This window comes from Herpailurus yagouaroundi, unplaced genomic scaffold, assembly GCF_014898765.1.
Source record: "Herpailurus yagouaroundi ecotype Mexico unplaced genomic scaffold, PumYag 181, whole genome shotgun sequence".
Taxonomy (NCBI): domain Eukaryota; kingdom Metazoa; phylum Chordata; class Mammalia; order Carnivora; family Felidae; genus Herpailurus; species Herpailurus yagouaroundi.
In genome coordinates, this window is record NW_024412412.1 from 31,797,887 (window position 1) to 31,823,052 (window position 25,166).

Here is a 25,166-nt window from a genome sequence, read left to right on the forward strand (position 1 = left end):
TTTGTTTTGTTTTGTTTTTTTTTTTCTGAAAGTGCATAGAAGCTTACAATGCAGGGGTTGTAAGAACTCTCTGGGGTCAGACATCTCCCTCATCTGATAGACGGAAGGCTGACCCGGGAATGGTGACGTGACTTGCCCACGATTGCACGGCTGGGTGGAGCAGAGCTGGCTCTAGAACACAGTTGTCTGTCCCTCTCGGCTCGTGCTCCTCTCACTGCCACAGCCTGCCTCTCCCAAGCACTGTCTGTCCTGACTTCTGTGAGTTGGATGTGTTGATCGCACGTGGCCCCATTTCCCAACTTCCCAGGATGCCCTCAGGATCCTCTGGGGGAATTCAAAGCATATGGGAACAGCTAGATGCAGACCCAGTCCTTTCCAGGATGCACGCTGACCTCACTAATCTTCAACTCTCCTCCCCACACTTTTGCTCCCCTTTGAAGAAGGTCTTCCGACCTCATGACTATGGCATCTTTTCTTGGAATAAGGTCCCCACAAATCAGCTTTAAAGATGGTTGCCAACCCATAAATCCTAATCTGCACCTTCCATCTCATAAGCACACATCCTAATGACTCTGCACTTAGCAGTTCTTACTTTAAGAACCCGCATACGACTTGCACCCGCGGATAAAGCCTGACATATCTACGTTTTAATCCTATGTAATACGCATGGTACCCGTACAAAAGAAAGTCTTTTAGCATCTACAGAGGGAGAAGATTTTCAAATTAGGTGCTTTCATTGTTTGTGCTAGAATGCCTTAAATTCGTCTTCGAAGGTGGAAATTGTATCTTGGCTGCATATTATAGAGCTTTATGGGACTATGGCATTTACTTTTTACTATCCTGTGCACAATAAAACAGCCCAGTGATATCTCTGCATCACTTGAAATATGTGTTACTTTTGAAATGTTGCGCATCTACACACGGAGACATACCAAAGGGTGCTGTAAATTGGCCATCATCAGGTTTTTAGAGCACCCGTTTTATTGTAAACAGATGCATTTATTCTGCTTACTCATTGTAGGGCTTTTGTTTGGAGATATCGCCCTTGTCTTATTACTTCTGAATGTCTTTTGGGCTTACCCTCGCCTCCTTCCCTTCCCTGTGGATGTAAAAGGAGGTGAAGTCAGGTTTCCATTTGTGGGAGGTGGGATGGGTGGTTTGTGTCATTCAGGGGTTTGGTTGAGTTCTGCATCCCGTCCCTGTGTTCAACGTCTGCCAACTTGGAAATGTTGAGATCTCCCACGAGCAGCAAACGGGTGCAAAGTAGTCTATTTTGGATTTCCTCTGAGTAAATATAGAACTCTCTTCTCTGCCCTTGTTCCTATAATGCCAACTAATTATCTCCTCCCCCTGCTCGCTCATCTAACCAGATGCAGTTAATTTACACTGTCTCTCTTTGAGTTTTCTCACACAACAGGCACGCTCCACTTTGGCTCTAGGGAGCCTGCTTATTCCCTTGGAATTGTGCATGTTCGGGGGAGGGGATGGGGAGCCTCAAGGGTGGTTCCCAAACTTTTCACCACAAAAGACCCCTTCGATCATTTTCCTTGGCCGGCCCAGCGTTTTGTCAGGTTTTGCCCGCTGGACTGCAATCGACAAGTAACCAACCATTCAGCTGTAAACTCCATTTTTATTAATCAAAGACATACAATGGAACGGGAAGGAAGAATCTCATTCCAGAAATGCCCTTGATCTCATCAGTGGCCAGTCAGAGTTTTGGATGGGGACAAGACAAGCAGTGTTATGACACTGACTTGATAGGCTTCCAGCTCAAACGCCAAACAACTTGACTTTTCATTTAGCCCCTGTGACCACATCTTGGGCAGATATTCAGTTTCCAATAGGCTGCTTAAAAGATGAAAGATAGCTTTTACTACCATGTGGCCCCTTCATTGAAAATCATCGGATTTTATAATAGGGTGCCCGCCCGCCTGCCCCCCATCAGAGATGTAGTTCTCTAGGTCCTCAGACTTAGCCCCAGATTAGGATTTGTTTTTTTCCTACTAAATTGCTCTCTGCCTTGATTTCTCTAGAAACATAAATTTAATTTTTATTTTCAGCTGTCTTTTCAGCATGCTTTTGTGAATTCTTGGGCAGCCCCGCCTCTCTCCAAAAAGCCAGGCCAATGCACAGCCCAGCAGGACTTGCTGCTGAATCACAGGCCTCCAGTAGAGCCTTCCTTCTGTGTACAAATGTGTGCGTGTCTAGAGTGGCAGTAAAGCTGATTAATTTTTAGTGTAAAAACCCAAAGTTCCTGTATGAAAGAAGAAAAAAAAAAAAAAACACACCAAAACCGGAACAGACCAAACCAAGAATGAAACCATAATCCTTCCTTTGGTCGGCCTAAATCTTGTCTATAAAGATCTGTGTGTGGTAAATAAAAATAAAAAGTCTCAAGCCGATTTACATTTTGTGGTTTCAGAGCTAATTCAGAGCTTGTTTTTTCTGGGCTGTATTCTTCTCAGACTCTCTTCTCCGTCTGGAAACTTCTTCTGAGTATCTGCTGAATCTCTGGGGCTCAGGGATAATCTGGTGGTCCGTGGGAAGATCTCTTTAGGGACAGTTGCACTGATGTAGGAGAGTGACAAAAGAGTCCTATAAGTACCAGTTCTTGTAGCCCATAAAAAGTCAGATGGGTAGAGAGGGCTAACGTTCTTTTTGCATCTTTGTAGGCTGTCTGTGCCTATGTGCACACTGGTACGGTATTTTCTATTAGAAGGGCAGATCAGCCTATGTCTCATACGCTAAATATCCCAAGATCTTCTGTCTTGGGACATTGGTTTCCATATTTCTGAGCTGTTTCCTGGAGGGCCATTTTATTATTTATTTATTTATTTATTTATTTTTTTAATTTTTTTCAACGTTTATTTATTTTTGGGACAGAGAGAGACAGAGCATGAACGGGGAAGGGGCAGAGAGAGAGGGAGACACAGAATCGGAAACAGGCTCCAGGCTCTGAGCCATCAGCCCAGAGCCTGACGCGGGGCTCGAACTCACGGACCGCGAGATCATGACCTGGCTGAAGTCGGACGCTTAACCGACTGCGCCACCCAGGCGCCCCCTGGAGGGCCATTTTAAATGTTGATGTAGTTTTGTTAACTTTCTTTTTCAAGAAGCCCGACAAACAACAGAATGAACCTTATTCAAAAGGTTTACTTAAAAGTATCTCACGGGTAGGTTTTCCTGATGGTATCTTCCCTGTGTTTTAAATAAATTTTTAATTGTGGAAAAATGCACGCAACATGAACTTGACCGTCGTAACCATTTTTTAAGTGTTAACCAGTTTTAAGTTCAGTGGTTTAGGTCGTTCACATTACTGAGCGGTGAGAGCCACTGCAGAAATCTTTTCACCTTGCAAAACTGTGACCGTCCGTTCTCCCCCACCCGCAGCAGCCGCCATGCTACTTTTGGTCTCTATGAGTTTAACTACTTCTAGGGACCTCACATGAGCAGAATCATTACTGTATTTGTCCTTTTGTGACTGGCTCATTTCACCGAGCATCATGTCCTCCAAGGTCCTTCATGTTGTAGAGTGCCAGAACTGCCTTCCTTCTGAAAGCTGAACAATATCCCAGTTTGGATATATCACATTCGTTTATCCACTCATCTGTCGACGGACACTTGGGCTGCTTCAGTCTTTCAGCTCTTTGTGAACAATGCTGCTGTGAACAGGGGTGTGCAAATATCTCTTTGACTGTCTGTTTTCCATTCTTTTGGGTATAGACCTAGAAGTGGAATATGGAACTCTCTTCTCTGCCCTTGTTCCTACCAAACAGTAATTTGAGTCATGGCCACACCATTTCCGTTGCAGCTACCTACGTTCCCACCCACAATGCACGAAGGTCCCAATTTCTCCAGATCCCCACATTACTTATCTTCTTTTTCTTCCTTCCTTCCTTCCTTCCTTCCTTCCTTCCTTCCTTCCTCTTCCTTTCTTTCTTTTCTTTCTTTCTTTCTTTCTTTCTTTCTTTCTTTCTTTCTTTCCTTCTTTCTTTCAGTAATTGTAATCCCAAGTTTTGCTCCTCTTTTCATCTTGGTAAGCATCTTCACTTGCTGCCTTCCCCTCCGGTCCAGGCTTCTTGTTTGCCCTTTTCCTGCCGTTTGGCACATCCTTTTCCCACCTTTTTCTGCCTCATCGACCACCTTGTTCCATTGGAGTGCGTGTTTGGATCCTCTCTCCTCTGGCCCATGCTTGTTATCCCTCCCTCCAGTGTATCACTTAACTCCAGGAAAGTATTATTTGTGGGATGGGAATTTCCAGAGAATAACTGTGGGGAGTAAAGCTCTTACCGACCTCCCAGGCATGCTAGAGGGTATTGCATTAAACCTGAACACTAGAGTTTTTGTTAATTTACCAAACGAACTCCATATTAATTTCTTCTTGATTTGTAATGTCGATTCAGCTTTTAACCCCACTGTTCCTTTCAGCACAGAAGCAGTATTTGGATAGTAGTTGGAGTTGAGCTCTTGCTGAGATTTATGTCCACAAAGCCTAGTAGATTCCTGCCGTCTTGGGCCACTCACACTGGTTTTCAATCTGTGACAACTCCCTCCCTTTCCCTGGAAATGGACAAGCCAGATATGTCAGTAGAGGCACGTCCCAAACAAGGGTTTCTGTCCCTGGAAAGGGTGGATACGACCGATACTCAACCTTTAATTGACTCTTACTATGTGCTGGGCATTCGGCTATGTAATTTGCGTTATCTTCTTAATTCATCTTTGGTGGTTAAGAAAAGTTCAATTTTATGGGGAAGAATATGAATCTTAAGGAGCTGGAGAACTCAGCCAAGGTCACATAGCCAGTTTCAGTGGTGAAATTGGAGTGTAGTTAATGGGTAGAAGTTCCAGAGAAAAAGATTTTGGTAAAGAAGGAAAACCTTTCCGGAATTTAGAGCTGTGTAAGAATGGAAAGGCCTGGTGAGTATGGTCTGGAAGCACTGTTGGCTCCCGAAGTGCCATTTAACTCTGAGGTTGTACAAGTCACATTCATGTGTGTGATAGGCGTGATGGAGTATCAGTCCCCAGTTCCCGTGACTGAGAGGCTGCATTTGGTAGCAGATATGGCCTTTGACTAGGATCAGGATGCCTGCTCTTGGCCCCAGATCATGCACTAACTAGCTGTCTCATGTTACAGAGGTCATGAGCTGCCTCTCTGGGCCTTAGTTTCCCTATCTGTAAAAGGAAGTGCATTGGATTAATGGATGACCTTTGCATTACCTTCCAGCTCTGAATTCTGATTCTAGCGGAGGGCCCAGGCTTGGGTGTCAGGCATGCTAATTCATCATCCTTGCTCATCAATAATTTACGGGAGCTATTAATATGTGCCTTCCATGCCCAGATTCCCCATCTCCAGTGTAGGGAGCCCAGTGCTGTGAAGAGTCTACAAAAGCCTGGCCCCGGGCTATTTTTTTTTTTTTTTTTTTGTACTGAAAATTCTATTCTCTCAGAGAGGGTGTAGATTTTCTCACCAAACAACACAGATTATCTACCCGAAGTGAGTGCATCATTCTTTCATTTTCTTTGTCCTTTATTTTCCAGTAAAATCTTTGCTAGTTTCTTGGCCATTTTAGACACAGATAGGAGAAGGGACTCTTCTATGTGCTGGTATAGAAAATACATCCTTTTGGGTTGAAGCACTTCACCAGATGACAGCCTGGACCACGTGGTAAATAAATGATATTTCGTTTGAGAAAATCACTCTTCCCCTGCTGATCAAAGAGGTGGTATGGAAGAGTTTTGATGTTTACTTCTGTAGTTGGGCTAGTGTTTAAGAATTACACTTGTTCTACTCGGCTCACCGGACTTCCTAGACTCATAGAGCTTTAAGATTTGACTCACACTGGCTCAATCATCTGTACGTTGGTTCACTCCATCGTTTATTCATTTAGGATTTTGTTGCTGTTGTTATTCAGTTATTAAACAAATATTTGTGAACTCGTGGCACTAAGAGACCATTGGGGAGCATAACAGCCATGGTTCCTCCTTTTATGGAGCGGACAGCTTAAATGATCACGCGGAGAAATATTTATTTACAAACTGTGGAAAGTACGTGAAAACTAGGTGAGTGGATTGTAGATGGGTTGCAACTTTCTAGTTCAGTCATGTCTTTCCCCATGAATCAAAATGTTTGTTTCATCAAGCAGACCTTGAAAATGTCTTCCTCGGGGCGCCTGGGTGGCGCAGTCGGTTAAGCGTCTGACTTCACCCAGGTCACGATCTTGCGGTCTGTGAGTTCGAGCCCCGCGTCGGGCTCTGGGCTGATGGCTCAGAGCCTGGAGCCTGTTTCCGATTCTGTGTCTCCCTCTCTCTCTGCCCCTCCTCCGTTCATGGTCTGTTACTCTCTGTCCCCCCAAAATAAAAATAAACGTTGAAAAAAAAATTAAAAAAAAAAAAAAAAAAGAAAATGTCTTCCTCTCTCCCTTTGCATGTACCAGCTCTGCCTGGAACACCCACCCCAAACTCTGCCGATATAAATCCTATCAGTTTTTCAAGACCTGCTTCAGATTCTGCCTCTTCAAAGATATCAATTCTTATAGCCCAAGTCTTCTCACTTGACATTTGCCCCCTGTGCCTTCTCTTACTAGGATGTTTGGATGTTGTTATCTTCTTTACCTATTGGGTTTGCCTTACATTTCCAAGTACACTGTAATTCTTGGATGTCGGGCATCATATGTGGCTTAAGTCTTTGATATTTCTTGGTTTTGTGATGGTGCTAATAATACTTCTTTCCCAATGAGTTGTACTAAGGATATTATTGAAAGATATGGGTTTAGAGTCATTGTGTTATCTGTAGGTTTCACGCTTGTAGTGAAGAAGTTACAGAGAGGGAGGGAGGCAAACCATAAGAGACTCTTAAATATTGAGAACAAACTGAGGGTTGATGAGGGGGGTGGGGGAGAGGGGAAAGTGGATGATGCACATTGAGGAGGGCACCTGTTGGGTTGAGCACTGGGTGTTGTATGGAAACCAATTTGATAAAAATTATGTTTAGTATAAAAAAAAGAAACCTCTATTGGAAATTAATATTAGTGTAAGGTGCCCACCATAGCGTATGACTGAATAGATGCTTTAAAAAAGTCATAGCAATTATTATGTTGTATCTCCTGTAACATCTGTCCAGTGGCTTGGATACTACAGTCACTCAGTAAATATTAGTTGGCAGGTTAGTCTGTGACTGCCAAGCGTTGAAGGGTTTGGATGACTGAGTCCTTTGCCAGTTTATATAGGACCTTTCCTGTAACTACTTGTATTTGACTGCTGCTTAGCAGTCTTACCCCCAGGGACAGGTAGGAACAAAACAATGCCAAGAACAGATATCTAGAGTTGTGAGGCAGAATGAATCATTCAGTAAATGTTTATCAAGGGTCTATTATGTTAAGGACTTTGCAAGGTGCTGTTAGGAATAATACAATTGAATTGACACAAAGCTTTCCCATCAGGAGCTTATAGTTCAGATGGAAAAATGAAAAGTGTGCAGAAAAAACTTCCATAAGAGAGGCAGAGATTAAAGCTCTGAAGACCTGTAGCGGGGAGATTATTTTCATCTAGGTAGAGGTGCGAGAGGTGACGACTATAACTTGGACATTCATAGTTGAGATCAAAGGGCATTCTAGGAGGAAAGTGGGTAGGAGAAGACATGGAAAGGAAAAAAATTTCCTAAATCTGCTCATAGTTTTAGAAGTGCATGGATGTATGTGAAGGGGGGCAGTAGGAGAAGCTAGAAAGATTATTTGGGTCCAGATTTGGTAAGACTTTATATGCCTGGACAAAAGTATTTTGACATCTTTCGTTGGTGACGGAAAGACATTAGAGGATTTTAAGTAGTGCAGTTTTATGGTCAGGTCAATATTTTGGAGGGATGATTTTGAGGATGCATTGGAAAATGGAGAATGGAAGTAGGGGAAACTTGTAGGAAGGCGTTAAAATAGTTCACGGATGCTTTGCTTCCTGTGACTTTTTTGGGAATGTATCAGTTTGCCTGCCAAAACTTGGGCATTATTTCTATCACCCTGCACCGCCAGGAATTGGGAAAATGGGCACAGGCTTCAAATTTAGTGACTTCCTGTAAAAATATCCTAGTTTTTTTTTTTTTATGTTTATTTATTTTTGACACAGAGAGAGAGACAGAGACAGAGCATGAGCAGGGGAAGGGGCAGAGAGAGAGGGAGACACAGAATCTGAGACAGGCTTCAGGCTCTGAGCTGTCAGCACAGAGCCTGACGCGGGGCTGAAACTCACAGACCGTGAGATCACGACCTGAGCCGAAGTCGGAAGTTCAACCGACTGAGCCACCCAGGCGCCCCCAAATATCCTAGTTTCTGATTTAATTCCTTTCATCTTCTTCTGGATATGCTCCCTCCTACCATCAGCAGTGGCTGGGAGTTGGGTTTTCCCTGCCAGATACCAGTCACTGGAGGTAAAAGGCCCATTTTCTCACCTCTCCACATTTCACTTCCCCTCCCCCAATACACCCACCACTCCAAAGCTTTTGCTGATGTTGCCACTTGTCCCCATGAGTACGCGTCCTTTGTTCACTGGAAAGCTCAGATCCTTTGCAAAGAACTGCTGTTGTACCATCTGGCAATCTGTGAATTTTTTAGTAGCCTGGATGTTTGTGAGAGAGCAGGAACTCGGAAGCCGGAATCCAAACCGTTTGCAAGTAATTCTTTAGAAAAAAGGGGAAAAACCCAAACCAGTTCACTTTTACTAGCATTCTCTCATTCGAAGTGCTCGCGTTAGGTCCCCTGGATCCATTCCCAGGGAAAATCGGACGACCAAGTGGATGTATGCGGTTATGCGGAGCAAAATAATGGTATGCTTCAACTTCCGGTTTCTCCCGTATAAAATTGTATGATGTGATTAAGTTGCAGGTTTGCCAGAAAGGGGATGAGTCAGGAGAAGGAGAACAGCACTGTGACGTTGTTCAATGCTGGAAATAAGAAATCGATGTTTGTTTCTAGGAAAGGTATTTCTTCCCAGAGTTGTCTAGCTGGCTTTAGGGGGAACAAAGGACCCAGAACTTGGGAAAGATTGCTGAGACCACATGTTCATCCTGAGAGAACTTTCTAGAACTCCCAGTTATTTCTTTCTATTTGAGCAAATGGGGCTAGAGGAGTTCTTCTGGGTCTATTTATGACCAGCCAAGAGGCTAACAGGCCAAACGGTTGGGAAATATGACATATCCTAAGGAGATAGGAAGGAAGTTATCCACAGATGATTTATAAAACTCAGGGCTCTACCTGTTAGGACTTGATTAGATTATATGCTGATTGAAATCTTATAGGAAATGTTCTTTGTTGCCCTGTTCTTCATGTTGACCTAGAGTTGCGATTGGAGGGGGCATTTGATCGAAAGGAAAGTGGTCGAGTGACAAGAGGCTCAAAGCACGTCAGGCAGCTTAGACCCAAGTCTATAAGGAGTCAGCATTTCGCCAGTCTCTACTGGGTAATTAATTAAGCGATTGTCCTCCAGGAAGGTTTTGTTCTAAACTCAAACTCTCCCAGCCCCCTCAAGACCACCAAGGAGCCAGAACTGGTGAGAAATGCTGCAGCTGCTCACATATAACAGGAGCTTTTGAAAAGGAAATAGGGAGAAATTCCTAATCCCACTGATACCATGGCAGGAATGGAAGAATTTGCAGGGATGGAACCATCTGGATTCCGGCCAGCACTTTGGGGTTAACACCTGCATTTTTTAAGGCACATAGGATGCCAGGACTTTTAGAAAAGAGAGCTCACAAAATGGTCATGCAGTCTGGGCCATCGTAGCTCTGTATGCTGTCCTTCACACATAGGTCCTCCAATCAAGCCCTGAGGTGGTTGTCTATGGAGGGAAAGGGCAAGCCTTTTGGTTGGTTGACTTTGGTCCAGATTTGCACAGTTGCACAGGACGTTTTCCTGATTGATTGAAAGCTTTGCACATGACTCAGGTATACACTGGGACCGTCACCCACATTTCAGATGAGAAAACTCCTTGGAAGAGCAACTCCTTCAGTGGCCATGTAGCAGGCAGGTCAAAGACTCAACTGGGATTAGAGACAAGATCTCTCACTCCCAGGACACAGCTGTGATGGTCTGTGTAAGGAGAGGACAGGAGGAACAATGACATTCCCAATGAACAGGGTGTCGCTGAATCGCAAAGCTGCTAACTGGACCGGAGCTTTGGAGGATGCATCACCTTTCAAGCACCATGCCATGGGTCAGACTGATGACATTTTGCTTCCCTCTAATCAGTAAATTTGCATGTAGCCAGTTTGTTCTGTGAAAAAAGGCCTTTTCTTTCTTCAGAAGAAGTAAGGTTGGGCACGTAACACAGACTTATGACATGTGGGTTGCATACTTGAAGTGGTTGTTATTCCTGGAGTGTGATAACTGGCACAATCTGGCTTCAGATCTGGGTTTGACCACTCCACTATACCATTCATGCCTTTACCCATTCATTCATTTCCTCCCTCTCATTGAATCCGGAGTTGCCGGATTTAGCAAATAAAAATATAGGATGTCCAGTCACATTTCAATATCGCGTAAACATGAATGATGTTTTTTTGGGTGCAAGTATGCCCTAATTCGATTTGTAGTTCAGATAAAAACAAATGCAATTTCATTATAGGCCTTTCCCACGTGATATTTGGGATATACTTATACTGAAAAATTATTCATTGTCGTCTGAAATTTAAAATTAACTGGGCATCCTATATTTTATCTGGCAACCCTACCTGAATCCCAGTTTGTATCTGAAAAATAGGGGAGTGAGGACTGTCATACAGCGCTGGGATGGGGAGATGATGCATGAGAGAGCCCTGTACCATGATGGGCTCATGCTGGCTTAGTTCCTTCCTTTGTGTGTGTGTGTGTGTGTGTGTGTGTGTGTGTGTGTGTTCTGCCTTCGGGTAGGGCTCATAATGATCTTCTTGTCCACGTGGAAGTTGATTCACACTTAGGGGGTTCAGTTAGGAAGCTGATAGGTGAACAGAAAACATTATTGGGAACCGTCAGCAGTCCCTGCCGGCCCTCCCCCTCCCCCTCCCCCGCCAGTCTTTGCCAGTTTTGCCACCCAGGCCCCCTCTTCGGCGCTCTGTCTCTTGTCTCTTTTTGTCACCTCTCGGTGCCTTGCTCTCATGCTCTGTCTAGACCCTGTTTTATGGACTTGTCGCCTCCCCTGCATTGGTTTTGTTTAGTGCCCACTGTCTACCTACTGTTCACTTTTATACTGACTTCCCTGAAAGCCTTTGTTCAGCGTTCCCCAAGTCTCCTTCAGCGCTTCAAACATGTGGGACTGTTTAGGCTCGAGTGATAAATTGCACGGAGTTGAAGGTAAAGGGGAAGCTCCTCTCTCCCCACTTGGTCTTGGCTGACGTTTGAACAAGAGCCAGACTCGACTTCGATTTAATGCTAGCAGTCCACTTGATGCTTGCCCAAGTAAATGTAGAGTGGCTAATGCATTTTATCATCCAGATGTTGAGTCACAAGATGAAGGATCACCACCATTTAGACATATATCTGGGTAATTTAGTGAGCTGAAAAAAAAAATCTAACTTTGAAAATTTGGTGTCGTTTTTGAGTCAACCTGTGTCGAAACACCGGACGGCGATTTTAAAATTCTGCGTTTGCTTCCCTCACTCCCGTCGCGCCCCACTCTGACCCCGTCTCCCTCTTTTTCCTTTGCTGACCTTTCTTTTTTTTTACTTCCTGCCTTTGGCTTTAGGGACTCCTTAGCTTCCCCCCACCTTGCCTTGCGTTTTTAGTGAGGTGTCTAACCTTGAGTCAGACACAGGCTGTCAGAAACATTTCCGGGAGCAACTGGTACCCGAGTGCCTTTCTCCTCAATCCCCTCTTTCTTCTTTTCATTCCCTGATGAAGAATGAAACGCTGGCTTCACTGTAGGTGTTCTGTTTATAACTCCGGCTTGGCGGTTTTCACTTCGAGTGGAGTCCATTGAGCTTGTAAATTGTATTGGATCAGTGAGCCCATAATGAGACCTCCAAACCCAAACAGTAGAAGTCTGCTGGGATTTTATTGTTCATAAAGCTTCTTCCCTGGGGAGGGATAGAGTCATTAGGTGTGCACTGTGTTTAATATTTGGTCATGACAGGAAGCAATAATTTTCTATTTTTATGGTGGCTTCTGAGTTTTTAAAGCAATTGCCTAATTCCCATCACTGAGACTGGAAGCAAATTAACCAGACAGCAAGGTAAGCCGGTATGTGGTTTTGGTCAGGGCGTATCTTGTTTAGCGTCTTTCTCCATCCCGTGCCTGACCCCCACCCCTCTGATGGCTGGAACCTGCCTACATGGGGGTGTAACTTATCATTTGGAGTCCCATGGACTCTTACTGCCAGGTAGAAACGTGCCCTCTCCAAAGAGGTGGAGCGGTGGGCTCCTCTTTGGGAGGCCCTCCCCTGTCCTTTCAGAACTTCCCCTCCTTAGATGAGAGAAGTATGTCACGTTTTTCAAAATTGGCATCGGCCTGAAACAGGCCGCCTCCCTCATTCTTAACCCCTGGGCAGGCAGCTGGATTTGAGTGGGACACCTATGCTAAAGTCCAGCACCAAGAAGCCCCAAGTCAAGGTGTTAGGTCTTCTTGCTTCATGAAGACGGGGGGTGGGGGGGGGATGCTTTGGCTTGGAGCCTCTGGGAACAGAGCCCAAACCTAAGCATCTGCAGATGAGGGCAGGGAGATCAGTTTGATGAGTTGGCATGATTTCTATTGGTCGGGCCAGGCTGACCTGTGATACTGAAACAGGAAGGAGGTGGGAATTTGCAAGGGCAGGGGCTCAGCTGTTCCCCACTCACATCTGTAAAGGGGCATAACCACTAGTAGATTACGGCACAGGTCATGGGGTCAGTGGTCCACTGACTGCGGGATGCTAGTCTACCCTGACAGCAGGATTTGAAGTTCCGTGGAAATGGGATTCTGTGATGTAATTCTGAGGACAAGGAAGGTTGGAAAGAAGGCTAGTTTTGTTTTGTTTTGTTTTTTTTTAAGTTTATTTACTTATTTTGAGAGGGAGAGAGAGAGAGCACTCATGTGCATGGGAAAGGACAGAGAGAGGGAGAGAAAGAGAATCCGAAGGGGTTCTGCACCCACAGCACAGAGCTGGATGCGGGGTTTGAACTCATGAACTGTGAGATCATGACATGAGCTGAAGTTGGATGCTGAACGGACTGAGCCACCCAGGCGCCCCGGAAGGCTGGTTGTTTTGAGACCCATTGTGTCTGTAGATTAATCTCGGTCCCTTCGGCAATTTTTTTTCCCTAGTAGAAAACTAAAAATGAGGCGTCAGTGACATGCTTCTTTGGGAAGTCACAGCCTACCTTCTTCTTCTTCTTCTTCTTCTTTTTTTTTTGAGTTTTACAGACCTTAGCAGGAACCAGCTGGGCAAAATTGTGTCCGAAAAGATTGTCATGCTTGACCTGACCTGCAGAGCTGTGGAACTGACTCTCAGCTGTTAATCAGATGTGATGACCTTGAGAAAACTTCCTGAAAGCTCCCTGGCATGGGAAGCCTAGACTTGTTGCACGTTAGAGGGTTCCGGGGAAGGTCAGGGAGCCAGGGCTTGAAGGCAGAAAACCAGACCCAGGGAGTAAATGAAAGGACCTTTTTTCCAAACCCAAGTCATGTATAGATATGTATATCTATCCTCTGAAATACTATGTCTATGGAGAGAGAGGTTGCCTGATACCATCCCAAGATTTTGGTGTTCTCATCTCCCCCACCACATCCCTTCCTTTTTCATCATGGATACCGTCGATGGTCCAGGAAAGCCTGTGGATCTCTGATCCCGTTGGGGCTTGTCTACATTTAAAATGGAAAGAGATGCTTAGATGCTAAATTTCAATTAGGGGGCAGTGAAAATAAAGATCTAATTTGTTTACCCTTCCAAGTTCATGGATCTCTTCCAACCCCAAACACATCGAAAGTTCCACCAGTGATGTACTGTGCCCTTTCTTTTCTCTTATCCCGTCTCCACTCCTTTGTTCTCTTTCTTGCCTCTTTACTCCTATTCTGTTCTTGTTCTTGCCTCCTTTTCTTTTTCCTTTCCTCTCACTCTGCGCCTTTTCTTCCTGTCTCTCTTTCCCCTTGCCGCCTGCCTTCCCCTCCCCAAGTTATCGCGGACTTGTGCAGGAGCCGACAGCCAGTGTGTTTGTCGGGAACTTGGTCTCAGCCGTTCTGTTGCTCTCAATGGCCCATTTGTTTGCTCTTGTGCAGGAAAAAAAAAAAAAAAAAGAAACTTTTCCAACCTACGAGTTCCGTTGTCTCCCTAGGGATCCTTGTTTGAATCTTTGCTGTAAGATTTTTTTTTTTTCCTATGAAGTACCAAAGAAATAATTGCCTTATCGTTAACAAACAGAACCTGGCTCTTATCACCCCATACCCCAGAGCCTTGGTGCAAAAGTTGGGCCGTGCCAAGTGCATGCATTAACCTGATACGCGAAACCCCTTTTCAAAGCTGGTCCTCAGAGGACACTCATTGAGGGCGTTTTTGTCGAGAGGTGGCACAGTGAAAGCACTTCTTACGGCACTGGGTGCCAAAAGAGATTGGCTGGCGTTTACACCCCTGTTACAACAAAAAAAGAGTGTATTTTTCTGGGAGGAACATTTTCAGATTGTTCTAATTGTCACTGGCAACGAACAGTACTTGGAACCGGAGTCTTGCGGTGGCCTCACTGGAGTTTTAAAGCATCCCTTGGCACAAGAGACTTTTTGGTTCCGTGGGTGAGCTGTGGCCTGAAAAAGCAAACGGATCATAAAAAGCACCAGGCCTGACGGCCCACTATTGCCCTGCGAAAGGATGTGACATAACTTGGAACGCGGGCTGCACTGTCAGTGTGGATTCCGAGTTTGTTTTTGGAGCCACGGAGGTCTCCTGTGAGAGTTCATTTGCATCTCGTAACAGTCTCTTGGCCTCCACCTGTTTAAAGCAGAGTTCTTCTTTCGGAACCTGCGTGGATCGTGGTATCTTCTCATTTAAATTGATGGTATCATTTTCAGAAAGGCTGAGCATGAGGTTGGCCCCTCTATGCCAACCTACTGTTGGAACAACATCGCTTCTGCCGTCTTTTGGATCTTTCGACAAGGCATCGTGCACAAGGGATCTGGGGAAATGCTTGCTTTGGGGTCAACTTGAATTGCCATCCCTTTAAAAAAGTTTGCCCTGTTGTGTCTTCTTTGTTAAAATAAAATAAATAAATAAGAAAACCCCACAGCAAAACACAAAAAAAGATATATGGTGTTGCATCAGATACTGACAGCGCATCTCAAAAGATCCTTGGGGAAGCTTTTGTTTGGGGTGGGAGAAATCTTCCTCTTAAGCATTTCCCAGCATTCCTTCAAGACATCTGGTTCTCTCATTTTCTCTCTGACTTCTGTGCTTTTTTTTTTTTTTAAATAACTCCACTACTGTCATTATTTTTATTATTTTTAACCATTTAACGAAATGTGCTGAATGGTGATCCCACATGGCATCTTGTCTAAAACTCGTTTGACCTTCGGAAGTGATGACCTTAACCAATTTTTACTGGCAAGTGTCTTGACTTTATTACTCAGGAGACAGTTTATTTATTTATTTTTTTCCTTAAAGAGAAGAGTGAACAAGAGAGAGTGAGCTTCTCTTAAGATCAAAGAAAAGGAAAGAGCAAGGAGGTTCTACCCACCCCCCCCCATCTCCAAGCTGGAGCAAAAATTTTTCTCTTTCCCATCCTGTTTTGTTATTATTCTCAGTGTCCTTATAAAAGCATAAATAAACACGGTGAAATCTCACCCATGCCTCCTGTACCCACATTTCCCTCTTAAAGCATTTGGGAGCTCCTCTGTTTGCACTTTGAAATTGGGCTGCTGAGTTGATGCATTGTCTCATGTCACCATCGTATTATTTTCTTTTGCCCACTGTCAGTGGAGGCCAAATCTATTAAGTGCAGACAAAAAAAAAATAAATAAAAGGAAGCAAACTGGGTTGCTGCGCTTTCTGCTCTAACTCTAGGAGACGTAGGTCTGAGTTAGAAGGATTAACTTTGCTGCTTTGTGCGCCCTGCCGTCCCTGGGCTCTATCACCAAAAGCAAATACAGGTAAGCAGAACAGTGTGCGGTTGGCAGCCACTGGGTGAAGAGGCCCCCCCACCCCCCCGGTGGAACGAGCACTGTAAATGAATTGCTGTTCTACCCCGGGGCAGGGCAGAGTGAGAAACACCAGTAGAACAGGGCAGAACTGTGCAGCCTCCCTCTCCCTGCACTGAAGAGCTAGTTTAGGTGTCCAGCATCATACATCTCAAAGCCCCACAAACTACGGGGAGAAAAGAACCCTTAAGCTGCAGCATCCTTCCTTGGAAAGGGAGTCATTTCCTTCTGGGTTGTTTGTGGTTGTATGTCGAGAAAAGGGGTAGGAACTTCACGTAGAGCATTTCTTCGAGGGGGGGTTGCTGAAGCAAAGGGCCTCTTTAGGAGGTGGGAGCATGGACGGTGTCATGGTGTTGGGAAGGGATCCTATCGACTTGGAGCTTGGGAGCTGTATCTCTGTCACCCAGCACCCACATGCAGCGGCTGCCCTCAGGGTTTCGTCTCTGGATGGCGTCAGCATGCAGGCGCTGTTGGTCCAGGCTTCTCCAAATGTCAGGAGATGAATGACGATTGGCCGAGAGCTTGACCAAGGCCGAGAGCTTGACCAAGGCATTTGGGAGGAAGCATTCTTCATTGGCATGCCGGGCTAAGGAGAAAATCGCCTTTATAGACACAGTTTACGGTTTGGATGGCTAGAGCATCAAGAGATGCTGTTTGCAATAAGAATGAGCAGTTCATAGCAGTTGGAACCGCCGATATATTCTCTGTCATGTCGTCTCACTCCAATGCCATGGCTTGTATACGGCTTCACCTTATTCAAGGCAAGCGATGCTATGGATTCAGTTAATTAATCAAGCACTCCATCCCTCCCCAAGTGTGTTGTGAGTCCCTCGTAGCACTTAGCACTGTGTAGTGCTGTACTTGGGGGCGGGATAGGAGCACTTCTGGTCCAAGGTGGAAGGGGAAAGGTGAGCATTTCTGCATTCTTGATTCTGGCGAGGCTTATTTCTGTATCTGAGAACTCTTAAAACACATTGCATGTCTCTGGGGCTCAAACCAAGCAGTCGGTTCTAGAAGTCATGTTGGTATTATTGCTAGGTTGTTGTTTTTTTTTCTTCTGTGGTCACTATTATTTTCTTGGTCCACCCATCACAGAACAGAGGTCACAGCACCATGACCTTTTCCTGGTGGAATGGACTGCTGAAGAAGTCACATGGCCAAGTTTGTATCGGGGGTCCACATTTGTTTCCTCCACTCTTTTAATCAGAATGCTCATTTAATTCTATTCCAGCACCTGTTCAGCAATTAACACCCTACGATTTGCATCTTACCCTGACATTTGCTATCTTTCCAATTAGTTTTTATATCAGTATAATTAGGTAGGGTTATTACAGTGCATCAAGCAGGGTCATGGTTATTCCCAAGCCTTTAAGCGCTTTCCCAGATTTGTTTAGGGAAGCCACTAAGGGCAAATGGTTGATTAGGATCACTGTTTTTCTTCTTCATTCAGATCAGGAGAAAACTGTTTCCCCATGTGGCTCATGAAAGATCAGGGAAATATGTCAACCTATAAGAATTAGTATTATGTAGTTCATGACTTTTGGGTGAATTTACAGAGGATTATAAATAAGCTACATAGGGTGAAAGTACCGTGGGTGTTTTCTGTGCAGGGGCCAAGGCAAGATCCTCACTTCGCTTGCTTTGGGTTATCCGTGGCGGGGACAAAGGGAAGACGTTAAGTGAAACCGAAAGCTTCAGAGTCAACTTTTGTGCGTGTGCATATGTGCGTGAGGATGCAGGAAGGAGGAGGGGGGGAAGCGTTTTTATCCTAATGGCATCAGGGGATAAAGAGAAGGTGACCTGAATGCTCACCTGATATCTGCACTGAAGTTTAAGCTTGGTTTTGTGATTTTCACCCACATCGGGAGTATCTGACGAGACAAAACCCAAAACTCTCTCCCTACTGGAAAAAAAAGTAAATTCAGAAGGCAGACGCTTTGCTGGACCCATCCGTGTGTCTACCTGTTATATCCTGTATACTTGGAGCATTGCCTGGATGCTTCCGATAACGTGATCCGTAATATGGGCTAGGGGGAATCATTGCCTGTTGTTAAATGGCATGCCCAGAATAGGAACTGATCTTGGTAAGATTTAGAGTACATGCCATCCAATAATGCACTGTCAGATATTATTCTATGATAATGTGTATAGAGTATTTCTTTTATATGCCAAGGTCAGATCCATGATTTCCTCATAAATGTACATGTGTAGGTCATACACATATATTTAGGTCAAATTCCATTACACGCAACGGCAAAGCCCCGGAATTTGGACATAGTTGTTGGAAACAAGTGAGGACTCTGAAATCTCTAGGCAGAGTTTAGATTTTGGTGGGACCGAATTGTTTGTAATGGTATCTGGAGTCTTTGCTGAATTGGTAGGATGACAGCAATATCTGGATGTTGCATCTGATACAGTTGTTGGAGAGACAATACCATGATTGATGGGGGATGTAATAATGCCAGATTCCTCTGGGAGAGAATTTTACACTGTCTGATTTCATATCGACAAGGTTTTCTTTTACCTGTGATACACAATTGCATGGAGTCATTTTGTTGTGGCTTGACTTGATTTTTTTAATAGTGAGTAGACATGTGATTTTAGGAGGGGTGTATCTGAAAACCAGGGAGTCTGAATTGCCGTAACTGGAGCACATCTATTTACCATGTAGGAACTGGCACCTGAAACTAAAACTCCCAGGTACTGATTTGGGATCTTGGAATGTTTCTGCCTTAAGTAGGAAGGGGAGCAGGTATGATGGAGCTGGGGGGAGAGACAGAGGAGGGAAGACTTCATAGATGTTGCTTTTACACCATTTTGATACTTCCTCCTCAAATGTTGACACAGAGTAGACACCCAGCAAATATTACTTAAAGGAATGACAGAACCTACTGTTAGGACAGCAGGAACCAAATGGTGCAAGTTCAGTGGGAAAGAAGCAGCAAAGGGTGCGGGAAAGCACAATCTGGTCTCTGGAGAGAAAATGGGGGGAAATTCAGCTGTTTTACCATTGGCTGTGATTGGCATGATAAAAACCGACGGAAAAATCCTTGTCGTTAGTTAGTTCATATCTACTTTTTAATTGGGACTGTATGTTTCTTTTGTTTATCTATCTATCTATCTATCTATCTATCTATCTATTTTGAGAGACAGAGAGAGAGGGAGTGAGGGAGAGAGAGAAAATCCCAAGCAGTTTCCACACTGTCAGCGCAGAGCCCGATGTGAGATCATGACCTGAGCTGAAACCAGGAGTCAGACGCTTAACTGACTGAGCCACCTGGGCGCCCCGGGACTGTATGTTTCAATGTGAAGCTTTTGCTCCAGTGTCCTTGGGGTCTTAAATGTTACCCCGGTGAAGATCCTCCTCCTCGATCCTGCAGTTCCCAACCCCCTTCCATGCTCGATTTTTCTCATCACGCTTTTCACTAATTAACGTGCTCTGTATTTTTCTCATTTGTTGCTTGTGTATATTGCCTTCGCTGACTCCCACTACAAAGGGGCAGAGAGTTTTGTTTTTCTGTTTAGCGGTTCATCCCCAACATCGAGAATAATGCCTAACACATAGTAGGTACCAATGAACGTTTATTTAATGAATGAATAAAAGAAGACCTACATTGTGGAAGTCTTTGTTTCATGTTCTAGTGGTCAGGGGTCTCAGGGACACTTTGAGTATACATAATGCACACTGGGCAAGGGGACAGGGACATGTCCTTTTACCTTGGGTGCCTCACTGGTAGCACCTGTTTGAAATCTAGCAACCAGCACCAATGGGGAAGTATTTCAAAGGCAGAACATATTATGTAAATCCAGAATAAAAACTGTAACCGTGTCCACTGATGGAAGAATTGAGAACCCTCTCTGCCCATCTTGGCTCGCACTTCATCCTTGCCTCAATAGATTTCATCTGGAATGCAAACACATTTATAGAATGAAAGGGCCTGTTTAATATATGAAATACCGACTCCAGGAAGAGAGCAAGGGAGTAAGAGTGAGAGGGACAACTTAGTGTGCATCAGGAACCACTTAGATGGTTTTCAACTTGGGGTTAAGGCAAATTTCTCTATTTCAAGCTACTTATTTTTGGTTGCATTTTTCTTTGTATAGGATTCCTATAAACTATTTGCATCTAAGTGAAAATATACTTTTCCGCACGTTCCCTATACTAGTAAGTGTGATGTGAACTTTATGTTCATATCTACATATATGTATATATGAATGTGTATGTATGTATGAATATATATGTATATGTAAGTATATATGAATGTATATGTATGTCTGTATGTTTATATATGAATGTGTATGTATGTATGAATCTATATGTATATATGAATCTATATGTACATACACATGCAAAGGAACCTTCCATACAAAGTTCCTCCGTCACATCATACCTGTGGCTTCCCTTCCTCTTTCCTCCACACCACTACCCTACACACACACCCCTTTTGACTTCAGGGACAAAAATACAGTCTTATCCCTTTAACCAAAACCTACGACACAAGAATTCTAGGAAAATGATATGCTTGCAAAGAAGTGGGAGAAGTAGAAAAATAAACAGGGCATAATTTTTTCTCTTCTGTCTTGGAATGGGAGCAGACGGATTTGGCTTCCTAAGGTGATGAGGTTTCTTTCCCCACTTTGGTTTTCTAACGCTCTGGTTCTTTCAAGGCTCCCTTTGTAAAGTTACCACAGTGAGGTGGGGAAACCTTTACCACTCTGGAGGAGGAGCTCTGGGAGGGGCACTTGCCTAGGCATCAGTTTCTTATTCATACTGTGCCCCTTTTTTTTTTGGCTCTGCAAGTGCCCCCGAGATTTGATAACATGTTGGCCTAAAAAAAAAAAAGCCGAGGGGTGCCTGGGTGCCTCAGTTACTTAATCATCCGACTCTGGCTCAGGTCATTATCTTGCGGTTTGTGGGTTCAAGCCCCGCGTCGGGCTCTGGGCTGACCGCTCAGAGCCTGGAGCCTGCCTCGGATTCTGTGTCTCACTTTCTGTCTCTGACCCTCCCCGCTCATGCTCTGTCTCTCTCTGTCTCTCAAAAATATATAAACATTAAAAAAAAAGTCCAAATAAATATTATTTCCCGCTAAGAATGCTGGCAGGCTTGCAAATAGCACAGGGGAGGGGGTGCGACAGGGTCGTCGCAACAAATGTAGAGTTGGTTCTGTGAAGATGCATTTTGGGGTCTCGGGCAGGGTCCTTTCGGTCCATGTGCCATCGCGTTTCACTCTTGTGTCCCTTGCTTTAAAGACCTTCTGGGACGCAGATCGTTGTTTGACCCGATGTGTCCTGCCTTTGGCATCGTGCATGGTTCCAGCACCGGACTGAGGGAGCATCTGGTCATTATTATTTATCGATTGGCAAACTTTAAGAGTTGAGGTGGGGAGAAAGAGAAGCGAGCTGAAGGGATACGTTTACTGGGAATACACTAGGCGAGGACAGCTTTCAGAGCCATTGCAAATGGAATTAAAAACGAGAGACCCAGGGGCTTACTTCCAGCACAGAAAATACGAAAGAAAAATGTTTCTTCTGGTCCTCCTCCTGCCTTCTCCTTGTTTTCTTTCTCTTTTTTTTTTTCTCTCCTCCTTTTGCCAGAACAAGTCGGTAGTTTCATAAACACACCAACTAAGTATGAGAAAGCATGGCATACGTGAGGGAGAGTGAGATTAGCAAACTAATCAATATAAACAATATTGCCGACTGTGTGCAGTTTCCTTAGGAACGACCCCCAGCGACCAGGAAGCGGTAGCAATCGCTTCCATAAATGTAGTTCACTTTTATCCCTAAATAGCTCAGCCCATCAACTGTTGAGTACTTGTTTAAAATTTGCAGCAGTGGGGAGAGAGTAACTTTCGCTACAAATCTGAAGGTGAAGGCTGCCTTAGAGACATATGTGTATGTGTGTATGTATATTTTGCATGTACACACACACAGGTATATATGCACACACGGTACACGCAGAAATACACACATATATGTATCTATCTATATACGTATAGAACAAAGCTAGTGTGCTTATTTTCTGCAGGTGACACCACGGTTCAGACTTGCTTAGTGGGGGCGGGTGACTGTCTTACACATCAGCACCCACTTTGGTCCCCGCCTTTCAGCCGCACGTTCAGGGGAGGCGCGTTGGCGAGGGACAGCAAGAGCCGCCACCCTCTGGGTCTGAAGCTCCGCCGGAGGCCTCAGGGAATATTCTCGGCAGCTCTGTGCCCTTAAATCGAGGGAAGGCATTCCAAGATGTCATAAATAAATAAATAACATTTGCCGTTGTTTATAAATCAATTAATTTGTAAGTTGAAAGGTCACGCAAAATATTTAGCGATTTCCGAGGCAGCTCTCAAGCTGCAGCGGCCGCCGAGCAGCTGTCAGGATGGTGCTCCCGCTCGGCGCTCAGCTGCTCGGCACCCGGAATTTTCTGCCGGGGGACGGGTGACCGCTTGATTAGTCGCTACTGGGTTTTGTTCAAGGGAGAGCTCTGCATGGTTGCATTTTAACACCTTCTCCACTAAGCAGGAGGCCAGCACAGGGTGCTAAATTCCTGTCTGTGGCTGTCTGTGAAATAAATCTGTGTGCTGTGCCGTTCCAAGCTGTCAGCAGTGGCTCGCCCTGATGGGCCCCTGAAAGGAGTTTCCTTTCGGTCTGTGGAACAGTGAGCAGCCACTAGGGAGCTGTCTTTAGCTCAGATTTCAGAGTTCGCTCATTAGACCAATAACAGCAGACACTCTCTTAAACATATTCACAAAGTTATATTATGAGAAGGGAAAAAATGGCCAGGGCCAGACAATGCTAATATTCGGTTTCCCCTCGCCGTGCGCACCAGCCGCGATGGGAGACAGGAGGGCTCCATTACCTCAGGCCCCCTGTCCTTCCAGGTTTCCCCCCTACTTTCCTTTTTTGATGTGTGGCCTATCTCCGTGACAAGTTTATTTATAAAAGCAGAGTTTCTTCCCTTCCCGGCGAGGGAGCACCGCTCATCCATTTTCTCCGGCCCTTCTTACCGGGAGCCCCAGCCAACGGTGTCTGAAGGGGAGGGCGTCCAGCGAAACGATCATCCCGCGTTCTGGCTCCTCTTGCTCGTTCTTTTCAATGCATGTTTTCCCTCTTGGCTCTAGGAAGCCGGCAATGTCCTCAGATATTTATGTGAGATTTGGGAAATGAAGCCAGGAACTGAATTTCTGAGTGGGGTGTTTCCCTGCAAAAACAGCCTTGGCCTCTGCCCTCTACTTAACTTGTTCAAGTCTTTTACTTTAAACGTTCCAGAATCTCCGCGCCTCCCTGCCCCGCCTGTCCCGGGCACCCGAGCCACCGTTAGGCTCTGCCATCTACCACGTGGATGCCGTGCGCAGAGCATCTCGGAAACCTTGAATCTGGGGGCGGTGTTTCTCCGAGGCGCGGCGGGAAGGCGCAAAAGCCGGTCTACGCCCGGTCGCCAGGGTTTTTGCGGGGTTCGCGTCTCCGTCCGCGATCTCCACCGCGGAGGTGATTATTTCCATGTTAAATGCTGTACAGTAACTTTAAAAGTCGAATTCTTATTTTGGATGCTGGATGCCAAGTGCACGCTTGCTTTCCTATTCTGGTAGTTATTTGTCATTATGACGTGCGATCCGATTTGTGCCTGGTAGTGCTAGTTTTACGGTTACACGTAGATCTGCCTTAAGAATTCCCTGGTGCACACTTGTATAGAAAGAACATGCTGAATATGTTCATACTTGGCTGCGGCACAAAGGTGATTCTCCTCTTTCTGAAAAAAATGAAAAAAAAAAAACTTGGGTAAAGTATGTTCAGCCATTGTCAAGTAACTCAAAGACAGGCAAAGAACAAAATAACTTTTTTCTTCTTTTTTATGACAAATTCAAACTCCCACTCCATGTGCTGGGTTTTTTTTTTTTTTTCCTCCTTTTTTTCCCCCTTTCACTCATGGATAACTTAAAAATGGCTCAACTTGAAATTTTCCATGTGTCCAGGAAAGCTCCTGGGATTTCTGAGGATATGTAGGCAGGAAACACTTCAGAATATATAAGCAATCAAAAATTTGTTTTCAGTTTGTGAGCCTGCTGTATAAAACATCACAAACTCTGTGGCTTAACTAGCTTTGCCTACAGTTTTGCACACACATGGTGTGTTGTTGTTTTTATTGTAGTTTTAGGTTTTTGTTTTTGAGTGGTGCATAAATAAGGCCAAGAGTAGTTTGTTTATCTTGGGGATGGAGAGTTAGTTAACTGTGTATTTCTATATAGAGTCAGTTTTTTCCCTCTGTTTAGTTTCTAAGGGAACAAATGCCTGGGATATGAAAAGCAAATCATGATCAAATGCCGCTAACTTAATATTGGCATTAGGATTTCAGGCAAAAGGGGAAAATAAAATGTAATGTCATAACTTTTGTTCTAACTGAATTTACTGCACTTTTCTAAAGAGCACCCCCTCCCCCGCCTTAATTGCGGTTATCGCAGTGAGTATCTTGATGGTTACCGGAGTAGGTTGAGGCACTGACTAGCTCAGGCAGCACCCCAGTCTGTCTCTGGGGCCCCCCAAAGGCTGACATTTTTCTCTTGAACACTAGCTTAAACATCGGGTTAGTGGGCATGACTCATGACCTGACCGGGTCCTTGTCGAACGAGGCTTCTCGAAGTGACAAAGGCAGAACGCGTTTTGCAGTTGCGTGGTGAAATGCAGACTAGGAAAGGTGTGAAGGGGACTGCAGTAAAAGAAGGTGGAAAAAAAAGCATAAAGGCAGCTGACACACGTGTTGTGATTTTCCGTATCCTTCCTGAGGACCGGGCGTTAGAAGACTTCCCTGCCTCTTGCCATGTGCTGTAAATACTGCTCGGTGAAAGCAGGCCCACACCCACGTTTCACTGAAGTCTGTCTTGTACACAATTTGTGAAAACTCGTATTGACCTCAAAGATATCCCAGGCCCTGCTGGTCATGATGATTGCATCGGAATTGGGGACACAGTCTCCCAAGTGGATTCAAATATTAGCCTCTGTGAACGGCTCAAATGTAGGACATTTAAAACGATTTCACTTGGAAACTATGCAGTGATATCT

At 44.8% G+C, this 25,166-nt stretch overlaps 1 protein-coding gene and 1 long non-coding RNA gene across 3 annotated transcripts in view; one reads left to right on the forward strand and one right to left on the reverse strand.

Moving 5' to 3' along the window:
• EBF2 (EBF transcription factor 2) overlaps nt 1–25,166 on the forward strand; it is a 203,550-nt gene that overhangs the window by 13,027 nt on the left and 165,357 nt on the right. The gene's annotated exons all lie outside the window — the stretch shown is intronic.
• LOC121039835 (uncharacterized) lies at nt 19,677–24,998 on the reverse strand. The gene is made up of 2 exons (XR_005795020.1): nt 23,117–24,998; nt 19,677–20,016 (listed from the first exon to the last, which is right to left on the reverse strand). It is a non-coding gene; the product is annotated as an uncharacterized LOC121039835 (long non-coding RNA).